The sequence below is a fragment of the Sminthopsis crassicaudata genome, chromosome 6 (genome assembly GCF_048593235.1).
Source record: "Sminthopsis crassicaudata isolate SCR6 chromosome 6, ASM4859323v1, whole genome shotgun sequence".
Lineage (NCBI taxonomy): Eukaryota > Metazoa > Chordata > Mammalia > Dasyuromorphia > Dasyuridae > Sminthopsis > Sminthopsis crassicaudata.
Window position 1 is genome coordinate 4,154,330 of NC_133622.1, and position 13,309 is coordinate 4,167,638.

At 41.6% G+C, this 13,309-nt stretch overlaps 1 long non-coding RNA gene across 1 annotated transcript in view; it reads left to right on the forward strand.

Annotated features, from left to right (window-relative positions):
• The window catches only part of LOC141547666 (uncharacterized), a 519,112-nt gene extending 507,275 nt beyond the window's left edge, over positions 1-11,837 (forward strand). Inside the window, exon 6 of the long non-coding RNA XR_012483585.1 lies at positions 11,712-11,837. This is a non-coding gene — a long non-coding RNA (uncharacterized LOC141547666). The remainder of the gene's footprint in view (positions 1-11,711) is intronic.
• The last annotated feature ends 1,472 nt before the right edge of the window (positions 11,838-13,309 follow it).

Consider the following 13,309-nt stretch of genomic DNA (forward strand, 5'->3'; position numbering starts at 1 on the left):
TGTGCAGGAGAGGCTGTATCATCTGGGGTGTCCGGGGGGACTCGATGGCTCCTCTGGTCACTGACCCACATCCGCTGTTGGTCAGCACCCCAGGGAGAGGGCCGTCTCTACAGAATTCTGATCCATTCTGCAGGCCTTTGTCACCGGGCAGAGCTGAAGCCCCGCAGCTGGGCCCTGCTCTCCGGGCTCTCAGGGTGGGCTGCCAAGAATAATTAGCACATGGCGCTGGGATCTCTGAGCAGCCCTGCCGTCCCACTCCTGTGGAGTGCACCGGCTCCCCTGGAACGTGCCCGATGGCAGAAGCGGTGGGATATCCGGGCACCCAGGGGAGACTATGGCATCCAACAAGCAATGGCCATCTGGAAAGGGTCTGTAAGTGGGACAGAAGGAGCCTTAAAGAGACAGTGTTAGAACACAGGCAAGTGGCTTAGTGTGCAGGGTTTGGCAAAGAATAGCTGTTTCCTGAGGGCTCTCATAGCAGCGTGGACTTTTGGTCAGATACTAGGGAACATCCACACTAAAGGTGGTTTGGAGAACAGAACGGTAGAGCCAGAAAGGACCCTAACATGTGAGCTGTAAGAGATGCAAAGCCTTGGACAAGTCCGCCTTTCGCTGACGGGAAAATTGGAGCTGTGAGAAATGAAATGCCATCCTGACCATCCACTGAACTGGAAACCAGTGACCCAAGGGAGGCAGTTGGGTACAAGTTTGCATGTAATTTATGTGTATGCATGCACACACGGGTGCACATACACATATAGTACACCCCCGGGCTTCTCCAGGATGATACCTTAAAACCAAGTTTAACAAATAATGGAGACCGCAGAAGGATGCACAGCGGCCCTAGGGAAGGAGGCCATCTTCAGCAGGGTCAGGCCTTCCCATCTCATTACATAGTGAGGAAGCTTTCCTAAAGAGCTGCTCAGCACTCCAACAGAAATAGTTTCCAGGGAAAAGGAGCAGGACTAAGCCCAGCTTTGCTGGACCTCTCTGGCCCTGCCCCGACAAGGACTATTTGTCAGAAGGAGCTCCAAGAGGGTCAGCAGTCCGGGAGCTCGGCCACAAGCTCGCAGCAAGAGCCTGGCCAGTCGCATCCCTTCGCCAGCCGCGGGGCTGCCCTAAAAAACTATGGCTCCATTGGAGTTCAGCCTCCACGTTCACAGCTCCTTCCTGGGCTGAGACATTTTCTAAAATCAATATGCAAAGCAGAATATGTTCATTCCATTTTCTAACTGCTGTTGAGTTGTAATTCTTATCTTTATGGCGGCTCCCCTGAGCAAGAGTAAATCATTATGGAGGTTGTTGGGGTTTTTAGACTTTTATTTAATTTTTTTTCAGTTAAGCTCTTTGCTTTGGTATCTTTTTCTTTATTTTTTTTTTTAAACAAAAGTAACTCCCCTAAGTGCCTTTCATCACAAATCCATCATCGCACCATGTTTGTGGAGATTATTTCTTAGCTCACCCAGCAGAGACTCCACCCAAACCACACTCAAGCCAAGGTGAGCCCAGACCACACTTTCCCCCAAATTTAATCACATCCTGTGTGTGCCATGACCACGATAATGAAACACTCCCAGGGTGAACAAGTTCCTACTCGTCCTGATGAACATCAAACCGTTTTCTGGGATTTTAATGGGTTCCCCTTTGAATAAGGAAAGAACTGAGTTCTCTATAAGAGGAACAGGGATGGGAGAGTCACACACTGCTCTATGGCGTGAAATGCATCTATATGTACTTGTGTTATACATTTGCCATACATATACACCCCAATATATACACATACAAATATATGTCTATATACATATAGGTCCATATGTATCTATGTGCTTGTGGTAATTATAATAGTTTAGGACTTTGAAAATATCTTTTTTTAAATTTTATTTATAATTTTTGACAGTATGTATGCATGAGTAATTTTTTTATAACATTATCCCTTGTATTCATTTTTCCAAATTATCCCCCCCTTCCCTTTACTCCCTCCCCCGATGACAGGCAATCCCATACATTTTACATGTGTTACAATATAGTCTAGATACAATACATGTGTGTAAATCCCAGAAAATATCTTGAAAGTATATATGCATGCATATGATTACTAAATAACTGACACATATAGTATCTGCTATATGCCATGTGGTATATTATATATATAAATATATGCCATATATATACACACAATATATATATATATATATATATATACACCATATATATAGTATATAGCTATATGCTATATGATAAGTGCTTCACAGTTTGATCTTGGGAAATAGGTGCCATTATTTTCCTTCTTTTACAGATGAGGAAATTGTGTCAAATGGAGGTGAATGACTTAGCCAAGCATCTGAGGCTGGAGCTTCCTGACTCCAAGCCTGGAGCTACCTGTTCCACGGTGCTTCCTAGAGGCTCCTCTGTGGGCCAGTGTTGCCGTGAGGTCTCTAGATGAACACCCATATATAACAGGGGCATATATTTGGGCTTTAAGTTTTACAAAGTGCTCTTCTCCTTTAACTCAATCAGTTATCACAGCAGCCCTGTGAGGTTGTTAATGCTAATAGCATGATAATAGAATAATGAGCATTATTTCTATTTTAGAGATGAAGTTTTAGGATCACAGTGTTTAAAAGACGAATAAATTAATAAAGGGAAACATTTATTGGATGATATGCTAAACTCCAGAGATACATATACAAAACACACACAAAAAGTCATCCTTACTCTTAAGGAGTTTGTAGTCTATTAAAGAAAGAAAATCCACAAAGGGGCAGAGAATAAGCATTGTTGATGAATGGTGAATGTTGGAAAGTGAGCGGGATCATGGGAGAAGAGGGAGGAACAGGCATTTGTTAAACACTTACTATGTGCCAGAGACTGTGCTATGTACTTTATAATTATTACATTACCTATTCTGCACAGTATTTATGCAGGGTATTTTCTATTACTACAGCTAGGGAAACTGAAGCAGAAGTTCAGTAAATTATCTAGAGTCCCCAGTAAATAATCTAGAGTCTGAAGCCAGCGCTTCGCAATTCCAGGCCTTTATGCCTTCCAGCTCCTTCTAGAGCGTAGACTGCCATAGGACCAATTTGATTGTGGCTCCAGAACTTGGACAGGGTATGGTGGACAGATCATGGGCAGAAGCAGAGTGACTAGCCAAGCTTGAGATGAAGCAGCCACAGAAGAATAAAGAACTTAAGCAATTATCAGGACCCCAGTGCAAGAGTTCTAGGTGTGAAAGTGCTAGGTATTCTAGGACTCAGTCTTTGGTCTACGCAGTGGTTTAATGGCCAAGCAACGAGTGAGGGGTAGAGTGAGAAGCTGCATGGCCTGGTGAAGTCCCAAGGACTCATCTTCCTGAGCTCAAATCTAGCCTCAGATACTTATATACTATATGCATGATCCTGGCCAAGGAATTTCACTCTGTCTGCCCCAGTTTCCTTATCTGTAAAATGAGCTAGAGAAGGATATGGCAAACCCTCCAGTATCTTTGCCAAGAAAACCCCAAATATGGTCAGGGAGACTCCGATGCGACTGAAAATGACTAAATCTCAAAAAAAAAAGATTTTAGGTGTGAGAGACGAAGCCACGGTTATTCTTGACTCCAAATCCACCATTCTTTCTAATAAACTGCTCTGCCAATATTCAGCAAAATAGAATTCATCATCATTTTTTCCCTTTGATATGCTTTGTGGCACAGATAATTTTCCAATTTTCTCCATTTTGAGGTTAAAATATTATTATTCAAACCAATTGTACATTTTGCAAAAGACCAGAGAGAACATTTATTAGGTAGACAGAACAGTAGGTTTTTGTAAGGACAGATAGCTCTTGAATGTCAGCTTAGCATTTGCCGATCTCAAAGTGGCCAATTGGAATTCTTGTCCAGAAACTTTTTGTTCTCCTAAGAAGAGTAATTCTATATATGCTCCATCTTTCATCAGCTTTGGCCCAAGTGCTATTGGTAACTCTTGGGGTGTTGGTAGATTCTCCCCATGGATTACACGGAAGAAAATGCCCAAAGTGGCAAGTGCTGTCCCTTTTACCCATCCACCATGGCCGCCATTTTTGTGTCTGGCGTCCTGACCAAACATATCTACACTAAGAAACTGAAGGACTAATAAATTAAGACATGACACATGACCTCCTAATTAGTTCCTGGAAGGCAGGGGTTATTTTTCATAATCCCCAATGCTTAATACAGTATCTAGCAAATAATAGGTGCTTCAGAAACACTCCCTGGTTGATTAAAAAGAGCATTGTGGTCATCACAGACCTTGTGGTTCTAGTTGGTAGCTTCTTTCGTACTTCTCTCTGTTTAGAATAGTAGAAAATATGTCCTTTACAAGGATGGCCAGAGCTTTGTGTGAGCTGAGGGTGAGAACGTCGGTCCTCACATTTGTATGTGATATATGGCACTCCATTGGGCTGTACCCAAACCCCTGGCTTGCTTTCACGGGAGCCATGTGTGAATTTTGGCTGTGACTTGCTCTCTGGGTGACCTGCCATAGATAAGAACTCTCTTCAAGTTCCAGGAATAACATCATGCGCCATTTCCTCCTTCAGCTCATTTTACAGATGAGGAAAACTGAGGCACACAGGATGGTGTAACTTGCTCAGGATCACTCAGCAAGCATCTGAGCTCAGGAAGATGAGTCTCTCTGACTCCAGGCTCAGCACTCTACTGGGCAGAATCTACTGAATCACTTAGTGATCAGAGGCTATGTTATCCCCATTTTACAGATGAGTAAACTAAGGCTAACAAGATAAAGTGCCTTTCCCAGAGTCACACAGCTAGTAAATATCTTGGGCTAGATTTGAACTCAGGGAGATGAGTCTCGAAGACTCTAAGCTCAGTGATCTCTCCATGTACCGCCTAGCTGCCCGATAGCTTCAATCACAAATCATGTTTCCTGTAGCAATCTTTTGAAGTAATTACTGCCTAAGTATAAAAACCAGACTCTCATCCAGGCTTTCTAAGACCAGTGTTCTTTCCTTGATTGTGATCCATTTCATCAGTTTTGCCCTTGACATCTTTACCTGTAAAATGTGAAGCTGGGTAACTTTCTAGACTGACTGATTCTAACTGTAAACCCTTCCAGATGGGAAGATTCATTATCCTGAGTTCAAATCCAGCCTTGTCTAATCTAAGCTGCCTTGAGGTTTGATGGCTTTTCTATAAGAATCATTTCCTTGAAGTCAGGGAATGGTTCATTCTAATCTTTGTCCCTCTGATACTTAACACAGTGTTGACCACATCGTGAGTGCTTAACGTGTATCAAGTTCATCCATTGACTTTTTGCCAGTGTAGAAATGTGTCCTATGGAGATCTGTGAATCAGTTGAGCACCTCCAGCTGTGGTCTTGGCTTTGATGTCTGCTGATTATTTTGAACTGAAGATCATAGGGAGACCAGAACCCAGAGAGGTCAGAGATCTTAGAAAATACAATGTCATGTTTAACCTATTTCGGATTGCTTGCTGACTAGGGGAGAGGGGAGGAAGAGGGAAGAAAGAGGGAGAAAAATTCAAAATGCAAAGTTTAGCAAAGGTGAATGTTGAAAACTACCTTTGCATATATTTGGAAAAATGAAATATAATTTAAAAATGCAATGGTAAAACTTAAAGGAAACTTGGAGAACTCGACTGTCATCATTTTAGAAAATTAATCCCTGCTCTCATCTGATCCCTTGTGGTCCAATTCAGGGAATGCCAGGCCTTTGGAATCAGGAACCCCATTGTCTAGTCATTTGGGCAGGAAAGGCACAGGAGTATCATGACTTCATTGCATGTAGACAGATGTGCAGGATTTGTCCATATGGAACCAAAGTTCAAACCCCTTGGAGATTAAATTTATATCTTTAATTTCAGAGGGAGAGGCTTATTTAGTCATGAGGAAACGAATGTGTTGGGAAAGATTCAAGTGAACTCCAGGCCTGGCTAGGAAATCACAGGTCAGTACAAGAAGATAGACAGATATGATTAAAATCAAATATCCTGAACTGGGTACGTCAGAGAATTAGGGTTTCTTCACTACAATTTGAGGGCACTGGACTTCTGTTATTCTAGGCAAAGGTCAACAGCACTCTATTCTAGGGGGAATACAAAGATAAATAAACTCAGTAAGAGAAGTGATTTGTTATATAGCTGTGAACTTGTGAAGGAAAGCCATGGCACATCCGGACACATGCTAAAAAAGCAGAGACATCAGCTTGTCCACAAAGGTCCATATAGTTAAAGCTAGGATTTTCTAGTAGTTCTAGTAGTTCATGGCTGTGAGACTCAGAGTATAAGAGAAGCTGCATCACAGAATCAACTCTTGAATTATGAAGACTTTTAAGAGTCTTTTAGGCAGCAAAGAGAATAAATCATCCAGTACTTAAAGAATTAGTTCAGAATATTCATTGGAAGGTCAAATACTGAGGCTGAAGTTGGAATACGTTGGACAGATAATGAAAAGACTGGACTCAGGAAAAGACTCTGATGTTGGGAAAGATTGAAGGGAAAAGGAGATGGGGATGGCAGAGGAGGAGATGGATAGAAAGAGTGATGGAGTTGGCATGAGCTTGGACAGACTTAGGGAGGTAGTGGGGGACAGAAAGTCCTGACATGCTATGGTCCATGGGGAACTAATGAGTCAGGCATCAGTGAATGATTAAACAAAAATAACATTGAGCTTGTGAATCATGGAGCCTGAAGACAAATTCAGTAATTTTGATTAAAAAAAGAAAAGAAAGTTCATAAAATTGGGTTAAAGTGTGTTCAAGATTGTCTTTGAAAAAGTTTTAAGGATTTCTATGGATTACAAGCTCCTTGTGAAGTCTGCAGGATGATAAAGCTGATGTGATCTTAGAAAAGAAATACAGACATAGATTCTGAGAATAAAACATGGCGGTCCCATTGGGCTCAGACGTGGAAAAGAGGGCATTTTGAGGGTCATCTTTAGTGCTAAATCTCACACAGTAGAAATGGTTTTTATGGTGAGAAGTCTCAAGTTTATGCCATTGACTAAAGGTACTTGGAGGGTTTAGGGTAGAATGTCAGAAGAAAGAAATCGTGACAATGACAGTGGTACAGAATCATCTCAATGGTGCTGGCTTCCCACTCATTAGAGTTCTTCACGCAAAGGCTTGTCAGTTACTATGGGGAGAAGGTATCAGGGATTGAACTAGATGACATCTGAAATCCCTTCCAACTTTGAACTTCTGTGATTCTGTGACTCCAGATCTGGTACTACACTGGCAATCAGCGTGCTCAATCTCTTACATCTGGGTTTAAGTTCCTGACCTATGCTAACATATGTCTTTCTTAAATCCTACCTTATGTTTTTTCTCTGTGATATACTCTGTGATCCTCAGTTGAAGTAATCCTTTATCCTTTTCTAGCAATTGGATTCCCTGGGAGGGGATGAAATCTCCTCCTAGGGAAGCTGAAATGTGATTGGAAATGCCTGAGAACCAGATGTAGGAGAGTCCCATTGTACTCTGGGAGTAAGAAGCAAAGAATGATAAAAGGAGATAGGGGAAGGGATGGATTTTCATTAAATTGAATTTTATTGGTAAAATAATAAGTCATGTAAACACAGACTCCAGAGAAAACTCCTGAACCCTTACCATACTTGTCAGAAGATTAGGACAAATACGGTGACAAAATGAGTTAGGTTCCAAGTATGCAAAAAGACTGGCAGACTTTTATTTAAAGCTTTTATCAGTTTTAGTCAGACTTTTATCTAAAAGGAACTCACTGAATCAGACTGACCACAACATTTTTTTTGTTCAGTGACTCATAAAAGGTTCAATTTTGTCTTTTGAAACCGTCACCAATTAACTATTATTTAAATGAATCAAGGAGCACAGGGGACGTAGAATTACAATTTTATGTTGGAATTTCTATGCTCCTTTTGCCTATTCCTCAATTCTTAGGAGTAGATAGCCTTTCCCTTCTTTAGGAGAGGTAACTTTAAAATCTTAGAGGGAGCTGACAGAGTAGGAGGAGCTTAGAGTTGAAGAGACCAACCAGATAATCCAACCGCTACCTGAACAGAAAACCACCCTCTTTATTCCTAATGACCCATTCCTCTTGGGGATCACTCTAGTTATTAGGAAGTTTTTCCTTTACGTGATGCTGTAACTTCTACCATTGGCTTTTAATTTGTGCCCTCTGGAACCCAGTGAGAATATATTTTAACCTTTCTTCCATGGAACAATCGCTCAAACACTTGAAGGCTTTTGTCACCAACAGCCCCCAAAGTCTTCTCTCCAGGTCAAGCATCCCATTCCCACAACCACTTATTCATTACCATGATTCCCTCCCATCCTAGCTGAGCTCCAGTTTATCAATGTCTTCCCCAGTTCAGTACAGTACTCCCTATTTGGTTTATTTAGGGTAGAAGGTAGAAGACTGTCACCTCCATCATTCTAGACCAGTGGTATTCAAACTTTTTAAATAGGGGGCCAGTTCCCTGTCCCTCAGACTGTGGGAGGGCCGGACTATAGTAAAAACAAAAGCTCCTACTCTGGCTCCGCCCCTCAGCCCATTTGCCATAATCTGGTGGGCCGCATAAACATCTTTAGCCCGTGGTAGTTTGAGAACCTCTATTATTGCAACCTGAATTCACAATAAAAGCCATAGCTGCCCTATCTGTTCTTCATAAGATTATAGGGACTGTGGAAGTCATTTAGTACAATCTTCTCATTTTTACAAAGGAAGAAACTGAGGAAAATCTGAAATGTAGGTAGTTAATACCAGTCCTAGGATTAGAACCCTGCTCCTCTCACTTCAAATGCAATACCTTCTCCATTGTACAATGATTCCTCTTTGAGTTTTCAGTTCACACAAACCTCTCCTTTTCTCCAGTTGTTTCTGACATATATAAGTCATATATGCCCATCCTTTCCTCGGGAGGTAGTCTTTACTTGCTTGTTTTTCTCAAGAGTAGGATTTTACATTTATCCCTATTCAATTACTTGCCAGATATTATCAATTTAAAGTAAAGCCGAGTGAGAACGGCGTGTGAGATCAATCCTCAGGGGAGCATTATGGAGGCTCGGAAAATCCCTGATGGCAACTGTACTTGTGTGCATCATGCTGGTCCTGCATTGATCCATTAAATTCCCATTAAATGTTGAGTTTTCCGTTGAATTTTGGACCCAGTTGGGACAAAATAAAGTTTAATTTGGAGATGTTGGAGGGCAGTGCAAAATGCATAAATTCTTTGGTTTACACTATGGATGGCAGCCCTCAGATGGTGAGCAAGGGCATCATCCCGGTAGCTGGGAGAGGTGTAAGGGACGACATCTTCCTGCTTCTTTCCCAAAATTAGAGATGCTCGGTTGTGCAAGAGGACCTTGGTATTGTGCCGACTGCCTGTCTTGTCTCAGCAGCTTTGTGGGTCAAATCAACAAACAATTAGTAAGCACCAACCTTGTGTCAAACACTACACTCAATTGTCAAATGATTTATCTCAAATAATATCAATAAATGATTAATTAATATGTCCCCATCCTGTTTCCATATATAATTTACCTGAGTTTCTGTGGGTGCAAGATACTGAAGGAAGAGGATTTGGGATCTCAGGTTGTCTCCATCCCCGGGGCTTTGTGATCCAGTACAGGGGGTGTTGTCTCTCTGGAACTTGGTTTTCTCTTCTTTAAGAAAGTGGGTTTGGATAAATAAGTTCCAATGTTTCTTCCAACTTCAAGGCATTGTCAGTTCACTAATGGAAAGGGCCTTCAACATTTAATTCCCTACATTTCAGGATGAGGAAACTGAGGTCCCCAACCTGACTTTGGCAGGACCCCATATCTCTCAGAATGATTTCTTGAGTCAGAATTTGAATTTTAGGTCCCTAACCCAACTTTGGCAGGATCACACACCTATCAGAAGGATTTCCTGAGTCAGAATTTGAACTTGGGTCTTGACTCTACGTGTAGGTCTCTATTGGCTCTGCCACGTAGCTTTGGGACCGATATTAGAGTCTTTTTTACTTTTAGAAGAATCAGATTTATTTTAAGTTTACAATAATTATTTATTGAATACTTATTATGTGAAAGACAAAATTATCCGGGACACTGGTTGCTCTTCAGAAGCTTATAATCTAGTTAAAGTGCCGACATATATTGATTAAAATCTATAAGTAACAATCATTAATTCAAGAGTCCTTAGTTCAGTGGTTGTATATTCCCTTCATTTATATTGAAGTTGTTCCATAAGCCTTAGGGCACTTTTAAGCGTTAGTGACTATTTGGTAACTAGGAGGCAGCTAAGTTTTTCAGGGGATAGAACACTGAAACTAGTCAGGAAGACTTGAGTTCAAATGTAGCTTCTGATACCATCTAGCTCGATGATCCTGGGGAATTCACTTAACCTATTTGCCTTAATCCACTGGAGAAGGAAATGGCAAACCACCTTGGTATCTTTGCCAAGAAAGTTCCATGAACATCCTGGATATGTTATAGTCTATGGAGTAGCAAAGAATCGGATGGGGCTGAACAAAAATAATGTCAAACTATTAAAGCTTAAACTTTTGGAACTTTTAGAACATCCTTCATTTTACCCTTTGACACCTTTGTTGACAGCATACATTTTGGGAGTGCAAAAATAAAAACAATTTCTTCACCAAACAGCTGCCCTTTCAATAAGGAGTCTCTCCCCAAATGTAACCCAACAGAGCCATTGTAGAATGCCATATGCCTTATCAGCTGGCACAGATTCAAAACTTAGAATGGCTAGAGCAGACCTGGTGCTTAAGGAGCTTTGCCTTCCAGAATCATGGGTACTTCTACATCGCGGTGAAGTCTCAGAGAAAGTGTAGGGAAGAGGGAAAGGCCATCATGGACCAGGCGCCGTGCCCAGCACTTTACAGATAAAACCCTTTATCTCATTTGATCCTTAAGACAACTCTAGGAAGTATTTCCCCCCCCCCCATTTTATGGTTAAGGAAACTGAGGTAAATACCCACAGTGAGTAAATGTTAAGGACAGATTTGAACTCAGGTGTTCCTCACTGGCCACCAAGCTGCACCTGTTTGGATCTCAGTGGGACGAGGACTTCAGTCTCCTGACACTGGGCCCTTCCCATTCTATCCTGCTGGTAGGCTTTATTTAATATCATTGTCTTTTATTTAAGTTTGCCAGAGCTAAAATAGGCAGCTACAAGAGTGTGTTTTAGCCATCCTGGTGATGCTCTGGTGATGCTCGAGGAGGTACCTGAGGGTGGTGTAAGGATACAAAACCATCCCACCACTGAGGGGATGGCCCTCATTTTCTCCAGCCTGGGGTAGCAGAGTGCCACGTCTGGCAGCTGCCACTGAGCCAGAAAGTGTGCAAGGACGAGAACGGCGGCAGCCATCTTAAGTGATGGTGGACAAATCAGCAGAGTTTCTCACCCGGTTTGCCACAAGCACAGTGCATGCTTGGATCCCAAATACTCCTGAAGAGTTTCCTGAATTTAGAGAGATCCCAATTTCCCTCAGTGATGGATGGCATTCTCCCCAGAGACCCAAGAGCAGATCGGGGAGGTTTCATTCAGAAAGGCCGCCTGCCAGAAATCACTCTTTTCCAGTAAGAAGGTCCCTTTCTTCTTCAAGCCAAATGCAAATGAAATAAGAGAAAAGAGTAAACTTCAGAGATCCTCCTGGCCAGGGCTTCATTTCTATGGTGGTTTACACTTGTGAGGTCACTCCTACTCTCTTATGTTCCCATTTCTTTTCCAATTCTAGGAAGGAGGAAATTCCCCTCGAGAATAAGTTTCTGAAACAGACCCCCCAGGAAGCACTTCAGAGCCATGTGAGTAACGTCAGTAGTGGTGTCAGTTTATACAAAGTGTACATAATATGGCTTCGGCTTTCATCACAGCCCCACACAATGTCTTTTATATCAGTTGAATGTGCCTGAAAGGCCAGAAGCTTTTTTCCCTTCTTTCTTAAATATCAAGCGAGCTCCCTGAAGCAACCTGAGAAATGATGGCTTGGCTTTGTCTACAATCCCACAACTTCTTAACGAACCCGAGCTCTTATCTTATTGCCTAATATATCTATTATTATAGTGGGACTTCTCTTTCTCTAATTACTTCTCCAAATGGGTGATGATAATATGTGACTTATTAACTGGCAGACCAAATCCATTTCTCCCATACCCTTCACTTTAATAAGTTACTTTTCAGACTTTAATTGCTCCAAAATCAACTGGTTTTTCCTTCTGTTTCCCAGGTTGCTTTGCAAAGGTTTTTATTTTTTTAAAAGTAGTCTCATACTGAAACCGATATTTAAATTATATTATTTACTTATTTGCCTCAATTCTATAAGCCTAGCACTTCCACAACACACACACACACACACACACACACACACACACACACACACACACACACACACACCCCAGAGAGTAAAATTATCACAGGCACGTATTGAATGGGAACAGGAAGAGAAAGAATCTTCTCTCCTGTGCTATTATTTATGATCATGATGACTCGCTTCTGATGAACTTCTCCTAGTGGCAAAGTGGCATTGGAGTTCCCCTCTGATCAAAGCCCTTTAGATGTCTTTCACTTCTTCCACACTCTGACACAGCAGAGCAGGAACTCTGGGAGTCTGCTCAAGTCAAGAGGGAACTTAGAGAAGGTCCTCTCCAGGTTGGCCACAGGGGGCTGGATGGCCAAGTCACACTGACTCTGGAAGAGCATCTCATCAGACACGAAGAGATCATAGTATTTATCAAGAGGAGTGCCAACCCTGATAGAAATCGAAGCTCCCTGGAGCCATGGATTTCCTTGATTTCATGGTGAAAGGGTCATTTGGACAGTAACTCTGATAAAAGCACGATGAAACAAAAATACAAAATATTTTGTATTATGCGAAGCACAGATAATATTAATAGAAAATCCTGAGATTGTCTCTGCCCTTATTAAGCACTAGAGCTAAAAGCGCTTTTTAACTTGGCAACAGAGTCAGAGAAGAAAGTTTTGATAATGTATTCATTCACATGACCTATTGATTCATAGGGGAGTCAATTGACTTAGGCTTTCTATAAGCAATGACACTTTTGGTGAGATTATGAAGATTAAGAAAAAAAAATAAAGCAGAACAAGAAAAATCACTTAAGGCAGCATTTAGGTTTAAAAAACGAACTGATAAAGATAACAAACAATAGGTTTAGGGGTATCAAGATTTGAGGGACCATCTCATCCTCTCCTCCTTATTCAAATCATCAGGAAACAGAACTGGAGTTCCTTCTATGAGCTGATGATGCTATGGACAGGATGCTATGGATCAGTTAACAGATTTAGCCTGTGTACCATACACCTTATCCAACACTTATC